At 41.2% G+C, this 22,291-nt stretch overlaps 1 protein-coding gene across 6 annotated transcripts in view; it reads left to right on the plus strand.

Annotated features, from left to right (window-relative positions):
• MOB3B (MOB kinase activator 3B) overlaps nt 1-22,291 on the plus strand; it is a 202,471-nt gene that overhangs the window by 49,626 nt on the left and 130,554 nt on the right. Inside the window, exons 1-2 of one of the 6 annotated variants that reach the window (XM_047831021.1) lie at nt 2,870-2,888; nt 10,473-10,602. The exons of 4 other annotated variants lie outside the window; for them this stretch is intronic. The gene's annotated coding sequence lies outside the window, so the exon portion shown is untranslated. Of the gene's footprint in view, nt 1-2,793; nt 2,889-10,472; nt 10,603-22,291 lie in introns of those variants that run through there. One more of the 6 variants, XM_047831023.1, reaches the window with a different exon arrangement.

Below are 22,291 nucleotides of genomic sequence, written 5' to 3' on the forward strand. Positions count from 1 at the left end.
TGATAGGAAACCAACTTATTAAGAGAGGTTGGGAGAATCATTTGCAGACTTCCATTCCAAGGGGCAATGTAGAGCAAAGTATGGGCGGGCAGGTGTGAGGCTGAGAGCAGGCACATAATTTTCACTGGATCCAAGAGAAGCCACTCTGCATAGTGACAGATTTATGGACTGACCTGACTTGGATATCTCTGTCCAGTCTGAGACAGCCTGGCTCAATAGGTCATTTCTCTCATGTGGAAGTAAAGATTAGTAGATAGGAGGAAAAGCTAAAGCATGCATATAAGAGGCCATGAGCAAACCAATTTAAGACAAGGCAGAAACCACCATAGAAGGCAGATAAAAAGATACATAGCATCAGGGCAAGAAAGATAAACATGGGGAACCTGTAGAAATGGTTGAGGCATTTTAATAGCAGACACAAGAGTGATGGCCACCAAACTCTTGCTCCTACGGGTCAAGTGATCAAGCAATCCCTGAGTAGCAGCTTAGAGTGGGAACGTAATTGATTGACCAGACCAATGAGCCCAAGTGCATCTATAGAGCATATTATTCATGGTACATTAGGCAGTATGAGCTTTATGTTCACATCAGTTCTCGCCCTCCACCCCTGACCCGGGTCCCATGGGGTGATATGGACATGAGCCCAGGTGGGCCCTGTGCACACAAAGGTCTGTTTCACAGGTGAGCAACACTGAGCTTAGGAAACCCCCAGTTTTATGGAGAGACCTGCCCATCCTCCTTTCCAGAAACAGTGCCATTATATTTATTACTCTAGAATGTAAACAGATCTTTGGGCTGGGGTCTTTACTGCGATAATCAGGAAACAAATGTGCTCTGTGATCTGGAGAGGGTTACCATCTCTAGTTTCCTAGGCTGTTTGCTATGGCAAACATCCCAGAAAAGATAGTCTGATATAAGACTCACAGAAACACCATGGAGAATTGTCTCCCAATAGTAAGGACCCTTAGCTGCTTTGGCTGTCACGTGAGTTCACACAAAGCCAAATCCTATTTTATCTCCTGTTTAAATCCATATGAAACTCATGTTTTCCTTATTCCTTTACATTCTTTTTTTTTTTTTAAGTTTGAGAGAGAGAGAGAGAGAGAGAGAGAGAGAGAGAGAGAAAATCCCAGTGAGGCTCCATGCCAATGTGGGGCTCAAACTCATGAACCACAATATCATGACCTGAGCTGAAACCAGGAGTCTAACATGTAGCTGACTGAGCCACCCAGGTGCCCCTATTGCCTTTACATTCTTAAAAGCACCACTCTCCCCTTACACTAGCCTAGGTGACTTCTGCCCCTTGCCTCTAGAAGAGCAGAACTAATATAAAGCTGGAAAAATAGGTTATAGTCAGAATGTGGAGCCTTGAATGCCAGGCAAAGTTATTATCAAATAAGAAACCCTGACTCTTGGATGCCACAGGACCAGCATGAATTTTGCTTGATCCAGTTATGCTTCTGTTCATTTGGGACATGACTGCCCAAGATACTGTAAATTATTTCCATTCATTGCCTCCATGATGCTTAGCGAGGCACTGAATCTGAAACAGAGCCCTAGGCTCTCCATCTAAACTAGCCCTTGCCTATTGTCTGCTCTTAGAATACCTGCTCTTATTTTTCTTAGCACACATACCATTTGTAACTCTATACTTTGTATGTGTGTATGTGTGTGTGCTTAATGGCTTCTCTTCCACCAGACTCTAAGCTCATTAAGGTAAGAATCATGTCTATTTTGTTCACTACGGCAAACCCAGCCTGCTGTAGCAGGTGCTCAAGAAATACTGATTGGGCAAATTAAATGTAGTTTTTTGACCCTCTTATTGTAAATAGGCTTGAACATCACCTTAGAAAGTTGGTATTTATATGGTTGGCAATAATTAGTAGTATAGAGTAATTCATATATAGAAGTATTTGCTATGACCCTTATTGTTAGTTATTTTTATCAATATTTAGATTGGATGCCAGTGAGATATTTTGTTGAAACCATCCACCTGGCAATGAGAACTGCTAGTTTAGCTTAGATGAGCGGTCTATTTAAAAATAGTGGCAAGGCCAGTTTTCCAGGGTGGTTGATGTGTTGTCAGAGTTAAAGGCTAGGAGTCAAGTTTCTATTAACTGAAGTATAATGGTCACTGCCACTGAGTGTCTCAGAGTCACAGACTAGCTTATCCAGCGTGGGTACCTGGACCTGGCTGTGTGGATGTAATTTACTGGCTTGTACCCTGGTAAGCCTGATGCCTGGATATGAGCACCTACAGAATAGCCCAGGAATGAGTGGAATCCTGAGCTCTGTGTGTGTGTGTGTGTGTGTGTGTGTGTGTGTGTGTGTGAGAGAGAGAGAGAGAGAGAGAGAGAGAGAGAGGGAATAGGAGAGAGACAGATGAGATGAACAGGTGGAGTCAGAGGAGTCGATCTGTGCAACCTTCACATCCACAGGGCAGGTGCAGGTGCATAAGAGCAGGTCTGCAGGCAGGCAGACCTGAAATGCAGCAGAAGGGAATCATCCCGGGACCACTGCCTATGGAGATTTTATGGTGACCTTTTAATGCAGATGCATTAGAGTGACTTCAAAGTTGGAGGCTAACTTTGTAATAAAAAAGTAGGCTAAAGTAAGGCTAACTGCTTTTTCATTTAAAGTTGAAATAAGCTGAAAATAATAGACTTAGCTCTCTGCTTACTGCTTCCCACCCATCAGCTTTGTACAGGAGAAATGTGCACTTCCTATGGTTTCCTGTCCCACCCGGATTTGTTTTGTTTCTTTTGTTTTAATATCGGTCCGTTATAACTAAAAACACAGAGACTAACTTCTCACCCCCACCTGGTAGGCAGCAGACTTTCGAGGAAACCCTGGAAGACCTTGTAGGATCAAGATTTTCTGGGCAGCATGTGAGTAGCCTTTCTTCTTCTCTCCTAACAAATGTTCATCTTTGAAGGGAGCCCTTGTGATGGATTCTTATAATTTCTGTTTTCAGCCATCCTTAGCCTCAGACAATCTTGACAGGTTGTGCATTTTTTAGAAAAGTGTATGTTATGAAATGCAGGTAACATCTCTCACTTGGGGCATCCCTGCCCCTGAAAGACTTATGTAGAATTTGGTCTAAACCCCAGTTCCTGGTGCTGCAAGTTCAATATAGCCCCTCACCCCTGCTCTGGCTACCCTTTTGCTTCCCTGCCCCTCTCATCTCTATTCTGCCCCTCCTTTTGCTTCTTTGTCCCCCTCACCCCTGCTCTGCACACTCTTTTGCTTCTTTGTTCCCCTCATCCCTGCTCTGGTCCACCTTTTGTTTGTTTCTCTGCCCCTGCTCCTGAATGTGCAGCCTTCTCACTTGACTCAGAATCCAACCTGGACTCTAAGTGCTCTTTCAACATCCACAAGGAATCAACATCTTCCTGGATCTATAGTTTCAGTAATGATTTCTTGAGAGGAGGGGAGGGGCCACCTCAGCCATGCCCTCTGCACCACCTCACGTTCTACTGGCCCTCCCTGTCGCTCCAGCTGTACCCAGGTCCTGGTCTTTATGACTTTCTGAGGCTCCGGGTCTTCTTCTGCCCACACACATACCGAACATATCAACATACACCCACACGCCACATTAAATGTAATTTTTTTTGTGGCAAGAAATGAGAAGCATTTTTATAATTTGCTCTTGAAATTGACTATAAGTTACTCATTCAGTTTTGATTGGCTCTGATTTCTCGGGAGTTATTCAGTCATGTGTTGTTAAAAAGTGAGAAAAATTGACCTACCAATTGTTTTCAAATAGAATAAAATACCTTTGAATATTAGATTTAATAATGAAGGATATAAACATTATATGTATGTCAATTTTAAGTTGTTCTGTTTGCATTCTGGAGACAGTAATCTCTTTTAAGCCTTCACATCTTTATGTACACCCCATAAAGAGATAGATCATAGACACTAGGACCCTGTTTTGCAGTGGGTAAGACAGCTTTGGCAGGATGCCTCTTCACATGGTAGACCCTCCAGGAAAAGAGTCCAGTCCCCATCATGGCTGCATCCCTTGCCTGGAACAGCCCCATCAGGCCAACCCACTTATCCCTCATGCCTTCTGGAATTATCATGAGTACAATTTTCTTTGTCTCATTACATATATTTTTGCAGATCCTACCTGAGTTTAAAAATAGCCATGTGGTGCATTCCTCATATAGGGGTTTTGTCTGGAACCTCAAGCAGTGTTTACAGAATGCTTCACTTGGGATGGAATTGGTCTGAAGTGTGGAGGGGGAGTGCAGACATCCTGGCAGGGGCACCTGCCTGGGTAGAGATGTAAAGGCAGAGGCTCAGATGGACCCAGTCTGAATGGCCTTGTAGGCTGTGCTGAACACGTGGGACCTTACCTCCTAGGCCCTGGGGAAGAACTGGCATTCCAGGAACCGGCTCAAATAGTAGACTCAGAGTACTGTTGGTTCTTCTTTTCCTTTCTCAGCTTCCTCCTCTCCCTCCTTGCAGGTATCATTTAACATCACTTTTTTTATTAACAGCTGGATAAGCCCAGGTATCCAGGAAACCCCCAGAGGAGACTTGGTATAAGCAGAACCGATGGGAACAAACATCCAGACGTTATTTTGAATTTTGAGTGACCACTGGGCTCCATGTACTTTATGTTTGGATTATTCGGTGTTTTTCCCATCCTTTAATGTTAGTTCTCTTCAGCCAAATGATAAGGTTGAACAGGGTGGAAATTACAGGGTGTGGATCCCGTTGGTGTTTTAGTATAAACCGTCACTTCCATTCTTGTTGCAAAGCTTTGCAAGGGTCATTCCTGTTTTCTTTTATGTTCCTGTCTTTGCACTTTGTTTACCATGCTTTTTGCTTCTTTGTTTTATTTTATCTTTTTTCCTTCCATCCACTGGTATGATAGCATTTTCTTTTCCTCTTGTTTTTTAGTATTTGCTTTAAAAAAAATCAGTACCCTGAGTTTAAAAATCAGATATGCCACAAAACTGGATTTCCAGCTTTGTTTGAAAAGGTTGACCTGCATGACACTGGGTTTGTGTTCCCACGTGGCAATAAACTGTGAGAGCTGCCTTTTTTACACAAATTCACTCACCAGTTTACTGCAGGCTCCACTACACCCCATTGCCTCCTTGGCCCTGAGAAGACATTTCATTTGAGTTGTTGCTTTCTTATACCAGCTGTTTACTCATTTATGTGGCCTAACCTGCCCCAGGAGGTATTTGACCTTGTTACCATTTTTTACCTGGAGCATTTGGTGGATTTACATTTGTTATCATTACTGATATATTTTAATTCATGTCTGCCAAAGTCTTTTGTGCTTTCTATTTGTCCTACAGTTTCTATGTTTCTTGTCTCCTTTCTTGTCTTCTTTTGGGTTTATTGGGTTTGTTCTCTCACTCCACTTTTTTTCCTGTACACTTCGAAAGTTGTATTATCTTTTCATTCTTTCAGTGGTTAACCTAGCATGTATCTTTAAAAGTTTTTTTTAAATTTATTCATTTTTGAGAGACAGAGACAGAGCATGAACAGGGGTGGGGCAGAGAGAGAGAGAGACCCAGAATCCGAAGCAGGCTCCAGGCTCTGAGCTGTCAGCACAGAGCCTGATGCGGGTCTCGAACTCACAAACTACAAGATCATGACCTGAGCCGAAGTTGGACGCTTAAAACTGAGCCACCCAGGCGCCCCTACCTAGCATGTATCTTTAACGTACCATATTCTAAAGTGTTTAATATCTTTATCTTCCTCTGAACAAAACCCTTCCCGTTTATGCCATACCAACTCCTGTGCTAAAAAGAAATCTATGTACTTTTTAAGCCCACAAGGCATCGTTTCTCTTATTGTTTATATAGTCAATGTTTGTATTGATTTATCTATATATTTACCATTTTGTATCTTTTTAAGTCTTTCTTATATCATGAGATCTTATATCTTGTATCTTATATCTTCATAATTTCTTCTTTTATCTCCATTTATATGTATTACATCTATGACCAATTGTCTTTTTCTTGGATTACATTCTTTAAATTTTCTTTAATGGGGATCTGCTAATGGCACATTCTTTCCAGTTTTATTTGTCTGTATAAGTCTTATTTGGGTATTATTTTTTTTTTCTTTTTCTCCACTTTACTACTTTGGAAGTTACACATTCCATTTTTTTCTCCCTCATCCCCATTGCCACTTCCCCTAAAATTATAGTATGCATGACTAGCTTTACATTTAAAAAAAAAGTATTCAGAATCTCTATTCTCATACCAAACAATACAAGGACCTTGGAATATTTTAATGTACTTGTCCTTCCATATTATTGTACCTAATATTTTACTTCCGAGTTGTTTATAACTACCCCATAATTTTAAAAAGAAAACGTTTTAAACATTTGGTATTTACTTATTTACTATCACGTTTATTAGCTTCTTTGCTCATTATCATTTATCTTTTTTTCTCAGTTTACTTCATATTGAAATATATTATTATTTAATATTTTTTTCAGGGACCATCTGTGAATTGGACATTCTCTTATTTTTTGTAGGAATATGTCTTTATTTCAGCCCCATATTTGAACAGTAATTCAGTTAGATATAGAGTATTAATTTTTTTTTTTTTTTTAATTTTTTTTTTTTCAACGTTTATTTATTTTTGGGACAGAGAGAGACAGAGCATGAACGGGGGAGGGGCAGAGAGAGAGGGAGACACAGAATCGGAAACAGGCTCCAGGCTCCGAGCCATCAGCCCAGAGCCTGACGCGGGGCTCGAACTCACGGACCGCGAGATCGTGACCTGGCTGAAGTCGGCCGCTTAACCGACTGCGCCACCCAGGCGCCCCTAGAGTATTAATTTGACAACTATTTTCTTTTACCACTTTGAATATGTTATTCCATTATCTTCTGGCCCCTATGGCCCTGATTAAAAGTCTGCTGTTAATCTTATTGACATTATTTGGTTGGTAACCCATCTTTTTCTCTCTGGTTGCTTTTACAACTTTCTCTTTTACAACTTGGTTCAGTATTCTGCATTTTACCACAGTGGTATCCAGGGGTGTGTGTGTGTGTGTGTGTGTGTGTGTGTGTGTGTGTGTGTTTCTTTTGAATCTTGCTTGAGACTTGTGATGTTTCAAATAAAGAGTATAGGCATTACTTTAATTCTGTTAAATTTTCAGCCATTATCATTTCAGTATTGCTTCTCTCACAGTTTCCTACTCCTTCCTCATAGAATGCCAATTAAATGTATATTTTATTTTCTCAATCTACTTTTCATGTCTTACAACCTCTCATATTTTTCTATCTCCTTTTTTCTCTCTCTGCTACATTATGATTAATTTCTTCAGACCCATTTTCCATGATACTAATTCTCTTTTCAGCTATATCTAATATTCAATTTAATGTTACATTTTTAATGCTTAAAATTCTTTTTTCTTAAAAATCTTGCCTTTCTTTTTTAATAGAGGGGTTTTTTTGATAGTTTTTATTCCATCTTTTATTTAAAAAATAAATATAATTAGCTTATATATCCATCACATTATTCTATTACCACCAGCTCTTGGGGTGCTAATTCTTCTGCTTATTGTGAATGTGGCCTCTCCCTCTGGTTGTTTGTCTTGTTTGTTCAACAGGAATTATTTAATCTGAGGGAGTCTTGTGAGTCCTGAGTTAGGAAAATATTTCTACAGAGCAATTTGAGTTTATTTCTACACAGACTTCTCTGGTCCTGGGAACATTTTTATGGTGATTTAGAAGCTCTGGATTCTTGCACAATATAAACAATGTAAATTTAGGCCACATACTTGTGCATGCCACAGACTTGGTGTCTTGTTGTTTCATTAGATACATTTTTTTTTCACCCTGAGACTGGGGCAGAATACACACTTACTTGCCTCTTCCCTGAACTACTGGGGATCAGTGGTAGTTTTTCTGGCCCTATTTTCATTTTATTAATCCTACCTTGCACAGTCCCAGGTCCATGTCACCTGTCCTTACCTGGACATTAAAATACCAGCCCTGGCCTCAGCTGTATTCAGATTCAACTCACCTCTGAGGGATCGCAGTATTTACTGTCATGCCTACTACTTTGGCTTTGGAGTCTGTCCTCATTTCTGGCCTGTCTTTTAAACAAAAACAAAAACAGTTGTATTGTCTAGGTCTGTGAAGTACATTCTCAAGAGATTCACATTGGGCTACATTTTTTGTATGTTTAGAACTGAATAAGGAGCTGGGTGAGTTCAGTATGACATTTTTTTTTTATAAACTAATTTGTTCACAAACTAATTATTGACTACCTATCATGTGCCTGGCTTTGTTATGGGTATGGGGGTATAATAAGAAACAAACAAAAAGTCTTTGTCCCTTTATAGTTTACATTCTCAAGGGAAAGACAAAACAAACAATAAAAAGGTACAGTAAAATCAGATAGAGTTATGAAGAAAACTAAGGCAGAATAATGGGGAAGAGAGAGAGGGAGACTGGGTTGGATCAAGTGTGCTTTACTTAGGATGGCAAAAGATGCCTCTCTGAGGAGATGACATTTGACCAGAGGCTTACATGAAGTGGTGAAGAGTCATGCTGATATCTGGGGTAGCATTCCGGGCCCCCACAAGAAGCATAACCAAGTCATGGATTAGCTTTTCAATAAATTTATTAAGGCAACCCCTGTGAACCAAACCAGTCTTCAGTACAAAATGAAATGTGGGTCCCCTTCTTCATAAATAACATATTAAAAATTTCAAGTCAGCTACAGTGGAGCATCCAACAAAGTGCATGGCCCTTTTGAGTACTCTTCTCCAACTTCAAAAGAAAATGGGGAGCTGGTGGGAGCCTGGAAGAGAGCCCTCAGATTGTGACTCAGGTCGAACCCCAAGTGAAAGACAGAGGAGAGGAAGGAAGATGGAGTAGAAGCATTCTAGGGTGTTTGGCAAGGCTGTGGGAGAGTCCTTGAGCCAAAGACACCTGTCAGGTGAATTTTTCATCTCCCAGGAACAAGCTTGCCTTATAGTACCCTTGCCATGATCAGCCACTGACTGGGAGTAGATTGTGGGAATCGTGGCTTTGGCACAAAAGTAGAAATGGATTTCAGAGCACAGCAGCTGCGACTCTTGGCCAGTTATGCTCCTTATGTGAGGTGTATCCTCAGGGCAACCACACTGGGTGGAGAACTTTCCAGGAAGAGGGAACAGTGATTGCAAAGGGTCTTGTTATGGGTTGAATGATGTCTCTCCCAAATTCATATATAGAAGTCCTAAGCCCTAGTACCTCAGAACGTGACCTAATTTGGAAATAGGGCCATTTCAGTTATAATCAGTTAAGAGGAGGTCATACTGGAGTAGGATGGGCCCCTAATCCATTAAGACTGATGTCCTCTTAAAAAGGGGAAGTTTAGAGACAGACACACACACAGCAAGAACACCATGTGAAGATAAAGTCAGAGACTGAGGTGCTGTGTCTGCAGGCCAAGGAACATCGAAGATTGCTAGCAAAATGCCAGAAGCAAGGAGAGAGGCATAGAATAGATCCTTCCATAGCTCCTTCAAAAGGAGCACAGCTATGCTAACACCTTGATTTTAGATTTTTAGCCTCCAAAACCATGAGACAATAAGTTTCTGTTATTTAAGCCATCCAGTCTGTGGTACTTTGTTATGGCAGCCCTAGCAACCTAATGCAGCCCTGAAATGATAGTGAATTTGGTGTGTTATAGAAACATCAAGGCCAACATGGATAGAGCAGGTAAGTGAGAGGAAGAATTATAGACGAAGGAAAAGTATCCAGAGACCAGATCTGTAAATTATGTCTTTGTGAACCAACATAGCAAATTTGGTTTTATAGCGACTGTAATGGGAAGACTTTACAGAGCTTAGAGACCGGAGTGAAGGGAAAGAGGAGAGTAGAACAGTCTCTCTTCTTCCTCTCACTAATTGTGTATATTTTGCCCTTTGCTTTTGTTTGTTTGCCTGGAGCAACTAGATAACTCCAGTTGCTAGTTTTGGAGATGGGAACAGTGGATACAGAGCTTGCGTGGAATTTACAGGAATGGAAATTTGGATGTTTGACATGTTTAGAAGTTTCACACTGTTTTGCAACTTGCTTTTTAAGTTTTGTGGACTAATCTTTCCATCTCAATACAAAAATTTTGATCTCATTATATTTTGAGGGCTGCCTAATGTTTCTTATATGGATATACCACTCTTGATTGAACTAGCTCCCCCTGAATGGACTTTTGGGTTGTTTTCCTTTTTTGTGTGCAATTGCAAATACTGATGCTTAAAAGCCACATTATTTACTCTTACTACATAACAAAATACCCCCAAATTTGGTGGCTCACAAACAACAACATATATTGTCTTTCAGTTTCTTTGGGTCAAGAATCAGGGCACAGCTTAGCTGGGTTCTCCAGTTCAGGATCTCTCACAAGGCTGTAACCAAAGGGTAAGCTGGGGCTGCGGTTATCTGAAGGGTGCAATGTGGAAGGATCTCCTCCTAAGCTTACTCAATGGTTGTTGGCAGGTTTCAGTTCTTGGTGGACAGTTGGTCTGAGAGCCTTCATTCTGACTACTGATTGGAAGACACCTTCAGTTCCTTGTCATGTGGACTTCCTCAAAGAAGAGCTCACCACATGGCAGCTGGCTTCGTCAAAGTGAGCAGGCAAGAGAGAGTGAAAGAATATGAAAGCAAGACAAATCAATCTTCTATAACCTAATCTCAGAAGTGCTCCCCATCTCTCTTGCCAAGTCTTATTCTCTAGAAGTAAATCACTAGGTCCAGCCCTTACTCAGACAGAGAGGATGATTCAAGAGGCATAGATATCAGGAGGCAGAAATTGTTGGGGACCCTCCTAGCAATCTGCTTGTCACAATAGTCCACTATATGTGTCCTTTGATAGATTGTTAAGGTGGGTTTGCTAAGGGAAACGTTACACGTATTTTAAATTTTCAAGTGTAACATGAGATTTCTTTTTAAAAGCTTTGCTCCAGATTTCAAGGCGCATTTTGAAAGGACTGTTTGCTATTTCCTAAGAAGGAGAGATTGTAGGTCCTCAAAGAGGCTTTGGTAGATTTTGTCATGAGCATCTCTTCCTTTGCTGTCTTCTTTTTCTTGCCCCTCCAAAATTTCCCAGAACAGGAAATAACTGTGGGTCTTGTAACAGAAAGAATAGAAAGGTTCTAACCAGCAGGTGCATGCCATCCCCATCATCATGGCACCTAGTCTAGGGTATGCAGACCTGGGTTGTGCCATTAAAAAAAAATGTCATTGCCTTAACTCATTTCCTGGCTTGGGTGAGGTGTTTCCAGCCAGCCTTGGTGAGGAGGATGAAAAAGTAATATCAGAGAGAGGTAGGTTGGGCTGATGAGGTCTAGGGAAAATCCACTTGAATCATTTCTTCTAAATCCTCAGTCCTCAGGAGTTTCTGGTAGGCCATGGAATAATGAGGTGTACGTTTATTTCTTTATTAGTCAGAAAGCACCTTTACTTACAAGGACCTGCTTATGTTTACTGGGATATGGTTGGAGGAAATGCAGATTATCATTAGAATTACTTTGTCTCCCTCCCACACAATTTGAGGTGGCTTTATAAAATTAAATACATCCTAAAGCTAGACTATTATAAAAATGAAAGGATTGGTCTTCCAAGAGTCTGTGGCTGCAATCAGGTCAGGTGCCTAGCTGGAAAGCTCAGGCTGTGTTGGCATCTTACCAAATGGATGCCAGGATGCCTTCCTCTTGTGAACAAGGTGGGGTTAGGGGTGGAACTGGAGTAAGATGATGATGTTGAGGGATCATGTTGATGGAGGCCATCATCTACTTTTCCAGTTTGTGGCTAGCCCTTTGGGTGGAGAAGGATCTGGAATTCCCTTTACTCTGCCCCCATTTTCCACCTTCTGGTCCCCGTGTTGCCCCGAGAAGCCACAGGGTCCTCTCTGATACGGATCAGTTTAGGGACCTCACTCTCAGGGCAGCATTTCCATCTCGGCTTGTGATGCCAGCACGGAAAGCTTTGCTTACTGGAAATGTTGAAGGTCAAGGCCCTGCCTCCTTCCTGTCTGGGCCCTCCTGCAAGCCTAGTGCTGAGAGAGCGAGTGAGCGAGCGAGGCTTGCCGAAGGTGGAATGACTCCATGTCCCAGCACGACCTCGCATTCCCCCTCTGCTCTCCCCCAGATGCCTTCACAGGTTGTGCTCACGTTTCACAAGATTACTTCACTAGATGAGAAAAACGTGTATTCTGTGCAGGACAGCTAGCCCAGTGGTGTGGATTGCATTCCCTACAGAAAAGAGAATCTGACTGTAGTACCCTTTCAAAACTGAAATAAATCAAGGCTCCTTGGCTCCACTGGCTTGGTCTGTTGGTTTTTGTCTTTTTCTAGAAGCCACGGTGGGTTAGGGAAAATTAGGGGAGACCAAACGAGGATCAGCTCACTATATAATCACTCACAATCTCTGGAGTGGGGAAACAGCCATCTTGTGATTTAAAATATAAATATTTGCAAATGATTGTATCTTGATCAGTTATATAAAAATCTGCATTTGACATGTGCTAAAGTGGCTGTTAGATTTTCTTCTTTTTTTTTTTTTTTTAATATGACAGCTTTGTCTTTGTGGAACTCTGAATTTTTCAGTCTTCAACTATATTAAGCCTTTGAATTTTTTTTAATTGACTAAAGTTGGTGGAAGCAATGTTTGTAGTTTTGCTTATCAGAGTTTTTATAGATTCTTACACCACCTTCTTCCAAAAGGAATTTGAGTCATCTGGCACTTATATAAAATCAAACACTAATAAAACTCAGTGAGTTGCCTTTTTTTTCTTTTAAAGAATAAAATGCAGTTAGAAGGAAATAGAGTAGGAGGTAGTAACAAACACCTGTTTTGATCTCTTGCTGGGCGGGTGTTGTTTTCCTAGGAATGGTCACTGTGCTTCTGTTTTTCCTCCTCTCTCTTAGAGCAAAGAGGAAATCTCTTATGGAGGCTTCTCAATAGACATATTGATGAATGTAGAATCTTAAATGAAAAGGAAGTCAGTGGATGTGGCTTCCTGGACTCTGTGCTTGGACCAGAAATAAAGTGAGTCCTCACCACAGGGGCTTGGCTCAGCCCAGTGCCTGCGGCCACAGTTGTTTTCCATGGCTTTACTTGAGCCGTTCACTTCTCTGGGCAAAAGTTCTCCATGCCTTTGGAAGGTTTATAGGTTTCCCCCCACCCCCCGCCCCCTCTAGCTTTTATTGTTTTTAAGAAGAGTGGGCCACCCTCACTTGTCATTAAAGAATAGTGTGGGGGAAAATAAATACAACTATCCAAAGAATAAAAACAGGAAGAACAAAAACCACTCCCCTAAATGAATGAAAAAATTACCCCCATCCCACTTTTGTGTGGTAACTGTTTCCATGCAAGGTTGATTTAGAAACTATGAGAAGGTTTTTTCTCTTTGATTTTTGGTTGTCTATTTTTAACATTTCTGGCAAGTCTACACATTGTGCTTACATAAGAAAATCAGAATGGAGATATTTGGTATTTAAAAAAGCACCCATTGACTCAGGATGAGTTTTCTGGCACTGCTGTGAGAAGAGCTCAAATAATAGGCATAAATGTCTAATCAGCACAGGCTTGCCCGCCAACTTCTCCCTCTGGGCCCTGGAAACACTTCCTGAATCAAGCCCCTGCCGTCCAGAAAGTCTCCCCTGCCTGGTGGCAGGAGGGAGGTGCAGAGCATTAGCTCTGATGAGGGAAAGCCTGCTGTTCCTGGCAGCCAGGGCATGGCTAAGGTGGATCAGCCTTTTCACTAATCATGGACAATTGCAGAGTACCTCCAGGGTGGCCGACCCACTGTTAGCCTCTCTCCACCCACTGCCTCATTTTGTCACCATCACAAGCCTGCCAGGTGAAATCCACTAGGAGTGTTTTTCTAAGAGAGGGAAAGCAGAAAGCCTAGAGTTTTCTGTCCAGAGGGACGGGACACACATGAATGAGTGCGTTCAAGAAAGCGGTGTTAATGATAAGAATTAAAAGCCAGTACTTATGACAGACCTATTTGTGCCTGGTGCTCTGTCACATGCTTTATTTGGATAATGGCATTTCAATCTATTAGAAATACTATGTGATAGAGAATTAATTATATCCCCTTTTAAAGAAGAGGAAACTGAAGTTTAGCCATGTTGCACAAGCTCAGGAGTCCACAGTGCTGAAAATGATAGATGTGGGAGTCAACCCAGGCTGTCTGATCGTACACTCATTTACTTAACCACCAGCCTGTATAATAGAGGGCCCCACAGACACAGGCAGGGTGTGGTTAACTGGACCAGGCTTTCCATTGGTGGTGTAGCTGGTGGACCAGTCAGGGAAAGGGCCACCCTCTCTATTTCCACTGTGATTCAGGTAAGCCTTCCTTCTTCCTAAGGACTTTTTCTGTCACTTTACTGCTGGACATTCATCTTTCCAGATGGCCACATTTCTCCGCTGACCATTCTCCTCAGTAAATGAGTTTTGGCCCAGGGACTCCTGGAGAGGCTAGGTCTGGTGTGTCAAACTCCCTGTCCTAGGGAGTTCTTAAATGTTGGAATGCATCAGAGTCCATACATCTGAAGGTGAGGGGCAGGACCTTAGCATCTGCATTTTGAACAAATTCCAGGTGATTTTGGTCTTCTGTCATTTATGATGGTCCCTAGGAGGTCCAGGGGGAACTTGATAGTCAGTGGACAGATGGCTCTGGGTGAGTAGGGGGTGTATTTTTTTTCTTCAGCAACCATTCACCTTCTACCAGAGACCCCAGAGCTCGAGAGGAGAGAAAGAACAAACGGGAGGCAGTGCTGGGGGAAGAGTGTTGAACTCAAGCAGAGTGAGTGGAACTCATAAATATCTGTTGAGAAGCAAGGGTTCAAATGAACTTAATAAGAATGAGTATAAACCAAGCCAGATTAGGGAAGGGTCAGGAGGGAAGGTAAAGAGGTGGGTTGAAACTTCACCTGAGTGATGGCTTGTGTTTGAAGTCTGATTTGATGGAAACTCAGGGGCTCCCAGATGGGTGGGTGGGCCCTGACCATAGGTGGGTCAGAAGGGGAGGAGAGCATGAGAATCACAAATGATTCAGACTGTTTTGGTGCAGTGGAAGGGTTAAATAGTCAGAGCTTTGTAGCAAAGGGGAGACAGGGTCACTTCCTAACAGTGTGGTCAGGAGAGCCTGCCTGGAGGTGGTGGCAGATGTCTAGGCCTTAAAGACTGAAGAAGGATGATGGCAGGTGGGCCAGCCGAGGAAAGGCCAGGGCAGAGATTTAGTCACTGACAGGTGCAGTGGCCATTAGCGGCCTGGTGCACTGTCTGCTCTATAGAGCCAAACCTGAAGGTCCTCAGGGAGGTTTCTGTGCCTGTTGGGAGGGGTAGACTAAGAGTGAGTGTCCTTCTCCCTGCTTATACCACGGAAGAGAGAATTTTTATCTATTTTTCTATAATTGGGTTCCACATAAGGTTTTATTTGGGAGAAATGGACTGTCTTGCCTAAAAAAATAAAAGCCTTAAAAACCACCCAAATCCACCACCGGGGGATTAAAAAATAAATAAATAAATAAATAAATAAATAAATAAATAAATAAATAAATAAATAAATAAATAAATTTATATAATATATATAATATAATAATTTGGGGGCCCTTTTGAAGGGTGCTTAGGTGTCAGCTTTGCTTAACCATTGAAGAGACTCATGGCTTTGTGGAAAGAACACTGGCCTCAGGGTTCAGACTTTGCTTTTAGCCCTAGACTGTTCTAACTGTGGTTCTCACCTCACTTTTCTGGATATGAGGCATGTCTGTTTCTGTTTTTGTATTTAATACATTAAGAGGTTGCATTGAACACACACACATATAATCTAAATAATAATAAATAATATCTAATAAAATGTAAAAAAAAAAAAAGAAGTTGAATTAAGTGATTTTTGAGGGTTCTTCCTGCTGTAAAATCATATCAGCAATGATCTTGCTTACAGGCCTCCCAACATACACACAGGTGGGTAGCAAGATCATGCTTGAGGAAAGTGAATTCCTTGGTACTCTGCAGGATGGTGGGGACACAGGTAAGGGGCCACAATGCCTGCTGCCAGGACCCAGTGTGAAGGGGTACAAAGTGGACAAGGATGGATGTAACAGAGGCCTGGGGATGGACATCAAAGTCACAGAAGCAGAGTTTGAACCAAAGAAGGTAATAGGATACATTTTCTTCTTCCATTAGAAAAAAAATTACCCAAGCTGATTGACCTCTTTTCTTCCCCATTATTTTTCTTTGAGCTATATATTTTAAACTTACTTTTTATTTTTTTTTCAAAAATTTTTTTTCAACGTTTATTTATTTTTGGGACAGAGAGAGACAGAGCATGAACGGGGGAGGGGCAGAGAGAGAGGGAGACACAGAATCGGAAACAGGCTCCAGGCTCTGAGCCATCAACCCAGAGCCCGACGCGGGGCTCGAACTCACGGACCGCGAGATCGTGACCTGGCTGAAGTCGGACGCCTAACCGACTGCGCCACCCAGGCGCCCCTAAACTTACTTTTTAAACAAAGCACACAGGTAGAGATTTTTGTAACGCTATGCAAAGACCTTTACAAAGATCTACCATGAATTTTTAAACATTCTTTTAAGGCTGGACATAGTTCCAAAGGACCTGACATTTTTAGTGAATGCTGGAAAATGAAAACCTGTGAGCTGTTTAGATTGGCCTGGGGAACCACGTGTCCAGTGGCTGCTGCTGACCTTGTGTCAAGTATCTCTGTTTTCTGAAAAGCTTTCTTTTTTTGTTTGTTTTTTAATATGAAATTTATTGTCAAATTGGTTTCCATACAACACCCAGTGCTCGTTGATCATGTCATCCTGATTCCGGGAGCATTGCCCTCTCCACTGGAGAAGCAACTGTTCATGGGTGCAGTATTTGATTAGCCATCACTTAGATACACAGTTCAACTGCAAAACTAATGACTTCTTATTTGTGCTGGGTCCTGTGTTAGGTACTCAAACTGCAGTAAAGTCTAGGGTGTGATCCCACCCTCACAGACTGATGGAGGGGCCAGACATGTGAGCTCAGGAGTATAGTGTGAGGTCAAGATATGTGTGTGTGCGAGAGAGGTATGTACAAGAGGCAGAAGTCACAGGACAATGATAATTGGCCTCTCCTTCTTTTTCCCCCTTCTTTCTCCACCTTTCTCCCCTTACTTTATACCAGAGGTTAAATTTAACTCAGAGAGAAATTTGTGCCAAATGTGTTTGGCAAAGAAGAGGCCTTATCTGGGTTGAAGTTTCTAGATTACCCATGGAGAACACTGGTGATATGTTCCTGAACAGTAGCCACATACAGCATAGGACTATAAAGTCTGCTGCTCACTGACTATTGGGGAAGGTTTATAAACACCTTCACAGATGAGGGGGTACTCTGTTCTGAGCATTCTCACTCTTTTTTTTTTAAGTTTACCTATTTATTGTGAGAGAGATAGCGTGTGCGTGCACACACATTCACATGAGCTGGGGAGGGGGGGAGAGAGGAGATAGAGATAACGCAGAGCCGGATGTGAGGCTCAGTCCCATGAACCAGGAGATCATGACCTGAGCTGAGATCAGGAGTTGAATGCTTAATCAACTGAGCCACCCAGGCACCCCAGGAAGTTTTTTTTTTATTTTTTTATTTAAAAAAAATTTTTTTTCAACGTTTATTTATTTTTGGGACAGAGAGAGACAGAGCATGAACGAGGGAGGGGCAGAGAGAGAGGGAGACACAAAATCGGAAACAGGCTCCAGGCCCAGAGCCCGACGCGGGGCTCGATCTCACGGACCGCGAGATCGTGACCTGGCTGAAGTCGGACGCTTAACCAACTGCGCCACCCAGGCGCCCCACGAAGTTTATTTTTAAGTGAATTTTAGATGACTTCTTTTTAAAAATTTGTTTTTTTTTTTTTTAAAGTAAGCCCTATGCCCAACATTGGGCTGTGTGGCTTGAACTCACGATCCTAGACAAGGAGTCACATGCTCTACCAACTGAGCCACCCAGGCCCCCTGAGCGTTCTCTTTATGCCTGCAGCTAAACAGTAACTGAGACAGATGCTCCCTGTGACTGGGTTATCTCTCTTGTCTGAGAAAACCCTGGAGAAGACTATGTGCCTGGTATGTAGGCACAGACTTCCTGCAGATAAATTTTAAGTTGTATCTTGTATAGGGCTCTCCTTGAATTGATGTCACAATGAGTCTCTACTAAAACCCAGCTACCTTTGCAAACCAGGCTGCACAACCTAATATTGGGGTCTCCAGGATGGCCCCCAATACACAAATAATGCCACTCTTCTCTACATGGCTTCTGAAGAAGTTAACGCAACGACAACAAAAACAGATATCAGCTTACGGAAGCCAGAATGGAAGACAAATCTCTAGGTCCTTTAGCCAAATAAGCCTGCTAATACACCCCAGAGTTACTCACATTTTCCCATGCAGCACTGGAGAGAGCAGGCTTCCTCCATTCAGAAAGTTGGGGAAACCGCAAATAGCACACTCCTTGAAGGCAGGCAGCTCCCAAGAGCTGGATGAGCCAGCTGAGCATGCCCAATTGATACTGGTAAAATTTACCAATTAATTACTCCTTCCACTTCCCCTAGCCAACATTAGTAAAAAGAGAAAGACCAATTGTGTACCTAGGGAAGATTCTTCCTCATAAAATCCAGAAGTGGGAGAACAGAACTCTGCTCCCAAATTTTCCAAGAGTTTATATATTTTAGGGTCAGATGCTCAGCTCTTACAAGAAAGAAGTCAAAGAACAGATCAGATTATGGTTGGGATCCCGCATGATCACGAAGCCACCTGAAACCTAACAGAAGTCTGGATTAATAAGTATGACACTTGACATTTGCCCATCTTTAGTACATTTTCTCACTTAGCCCCAAACACACTGTGATATTGATACTCCTGCCCTCATTGATTCAAAGAGAAATTGAAACACAGAGACAGTGTTTAACTGAGGAGGGTAACCAGTTGAGGGGTAGAGTTTGGACTCAAGACTGTATCTTTCTGACTGTAGAGGTAGGGTCTGGCACAGTCCTCCATGTGCCCATATCCTTTTCAATTACTTGTTTGATTCCATTTTACTTCAGACCTCTTTTTCAGTTGTGGAATGTTCAGACATGTAGAGAGGATGGCATCATTAATTATTTGTCTCAGTTTTATCTCTGTCTTACCCTCTATATCCATCTGTTTTCACCAAGGCCAGTTGAAAAGCCCACAGGTAGATAGTTGTCTTTTCTCTCTTGAGAGTTTCTGAGGGTGCAGTTGAATCCTCCAGCAGGATCACTCTAGCAGAGGTCACAGCTGAGTTGTAATCTGATGTGTTGTATTAAATGTAAAGCATTTTGAAGGTTAAAATGAGGAGCTTTAATACTCAGTTCTCAAAAGTGAAGGATTACTGGGAAGGCAGGATGGATATAATTTGCCCTAATAATGCACTAGATTGTATTATATGCAGAAACACTGGAGCTATCGTACAGTATTGAGCTAACCAGGCTATAGATGTAGGAGAATATTGATGCATCATCAAATCACTTAGATTACTATTTCTTTTTGCCTGAGAATCAGAAGTCTATCCAAATTGAGCAAGAAGGAAGCATTTGATTTGTTTCTTCTTATGCAGGGCTCCCATCATCCCTATTCCCTTGCCCTGTTTCTTACTCATAAACACATATTTGAATGGAATCGTTTTCCCTGACTTCATGAAATTTCTTCATGTTCTGTCATCAGTTGTGGTTCTCGTCATTAGTCCCTGTGCCCATACTGCATAATGATTTTCCATTGATGAAGTGATTTCACTATCTCTTTAATTTTTACAGTAATCTTGAGAGATAAGTGCTGTTATCTTTAAAGCAAAACTGAGGCTAAAAAAGGGTGTCTTGTCCAAAGACATAGCTAGTTAGAGTCATTTCCAGTCGGAATCCAGCTCTTCTGAATCTAAACCACAAAGGTTCAAGAAATACAAGGCTTTGGTAGTGGCACATGACCACGTACATAAGGCTAAGTCTTTGTTTCTCCCATCCCTTTCCCTAACCTAGAAAGTTCCTCTGTTAGAGGAAATTGCCCTAGAAGTTCATCTGTTTTTGTTTTGTTTATTTGTTGTTTGTTTTTCATTTTGTTGTTGTTGTTGTTGTTGTTGTGAACTACCCAAAATGTCTAGAGAAGCAGTCTTAATTAAAGTTAGAATTTTGGAGTCAGCCTGCCTACTTACAAGTTCTATGACCTGAGACAAAGTTTTAATCTCACTGTGTCTCAAGTTTCTCTAAGTGTAAAACTCGGATAATAATAATACCTAACTCATAGAACTGTTAAAAAAATTAAAATAGATTGCAAAATAAATATTAGTTATTGTTACTGTTACATAGTTAGGTCGAATAGAATTTTAAGCATTCTAAGATTTATCTTAGAAGCTGTTTGGCCTCTCAAGAATCTGACTCTCTGTTAAAACTAGCATCATAATATGATTCAGAGGATGATGATGGTAATCGCAGACCAGATTACTCAGTGCTTACTGTGTTCCAAACATTTTACATATGCCCTTTCAAATGATCAGCAACCTGTAGATGCTGTGCTCTTAGCTATTGAGTTATATTGCTCTAAATCTTGCCTGCAGTTGGTCTCACTTTTACCCATCTCCCCAAGCTAAAAATAGTATTGTTTGAAAATTAGAACTGTATTTTCCAATTTACAGTCTTCTAGCCCATTTTGTTCTCTCTGCTCCCCTTCAAAGATCTCTTGCAGTGGTTCCAGATGTCATACATAAGTTCCCATAGTGCCGGTATAAAAATTTTCCAGATCCTGAGACTCAAATTCACTTAGCGTGGCTAAGAGTGAATAAGTCTGTTGACAGTTACAGGAACCAACTTCCTTGAATTTGTACATTTTTCCTTTAAAGCAAGACTTTTCCAAGAATCAATTGTCATACCCTGTCTCAAAGAGAAAGAAGGAAATGGTAATTGACAATGACCTTTATCCCAGTATCTGATAGGGGTTCTGAGTGACATCACACCAGCTGGTATACACCTGTGCTTTAACAAGCAAAATCTATTTTTTACTTGCCTTAATTTTTTTCTTTTTTGAGTTAAACAACAGAAATTTATTTCCCACAGTTCTGGAGGCTGGAAGTCCATTGCAGCATGGTTAGGTTCTGGTAAGAGCGCTCTTCCTGGTTTGCAGATGGCTGCCTTTTCGCTGTGTCCTCACACAGCGGAGAGAGTAAGCACTGGTGTTTCTTCCTCTTCATATAAAGGTACTAATTCCACCGTTGTGCTCCACCCCCATGAACTCATCTAAACCTAATTACCTCCCAAAGGCCCCACCTCCTAATACCATCACATTGGGGGTCAGAGTTTTACATATGAATTTTTGGGGCACACATTCAGTCCATAGCAGAAGCAGAATACAAATTAACAATATTTGAAATCAAAATAAGGTTATCATTGCAAGTCTTGTAGACATTTAAAGAATAATAAGGGAATATTATGAAACTTCATGTCAATAAATTCAACAAACAGATGAAATGGAAAACTTAATTAAAGGACACAACTTTCTGAAACTGGCACAAAATGAGTTAAAAAAATCTGAATAAAAATCTGAAAATGTAATTTAGTATACTATATGTTAATTAAATTTAAAAATGAAAAAAAAACTGCCTTAATTTTTAAATTTCAGCTATTATAGTAGCTGTCATTCCCTCCTATCCTCCGTTTCCTTATTTTTACATGCCTTAGGTATTGGGTCCTCAAATCCTATGTCGATTTTTTTTAACTAGAAATATTTTTAGCCAGTGCAAAGATCTGGAAATAATACCGCAAGTGGTTACTGAGTTGGAAAAGTTTTTCTCCCCTTTAAAAAATTAATAAAATAATTAGGATGTCTTTCGTAAATACTTAATGGGTCAACTGAGCATTTATCTTCTAATAATTTTACCTTCACTATTTTTTTTTTAACTGCCTCAGTATTGAATCCATTCTGTCCAAGGTTGGATCAAAGATTTGCCATCTTCCTCATTACTGGGAATCTGAGCCAATCTCTCCTGGGCTCCAGAAGGCCTATATTTAGGAGAATGTTATTCCCTTTAAGAAAACATTTTTTTTAAGTCTGTCTTTTCTTCAGCAGAACCTAAAAATGTCATGAATTAAACCACACCAAATAAATCCTACCCACTTTTATCCTTCTACCCTTTTCACTTTTTCTCCCCACCAAGCATCCTCTTCTGAATGGTGACGTCACTGTGTCTGTGAGTGAATGGTGAACCATTACAGTTCTCTGCTGTAGCCACCCACACATTGATCGATCACTGCTGTTGCTGTCAT

This window comes from Prionailurus viverrinus, chromosome D4 (assembly GCF_022837055.1).
Source record: "Prionailurus viverrinus isolate Anna chromosome D4, UM_Priviv_1.0, whole genome shotgun sequence".
NCBI lineage: Eukaryota > Metazoa > Chordata > Mammalia > Carnivora > Felidae > Prionailurus > Prionailurus viverrinus.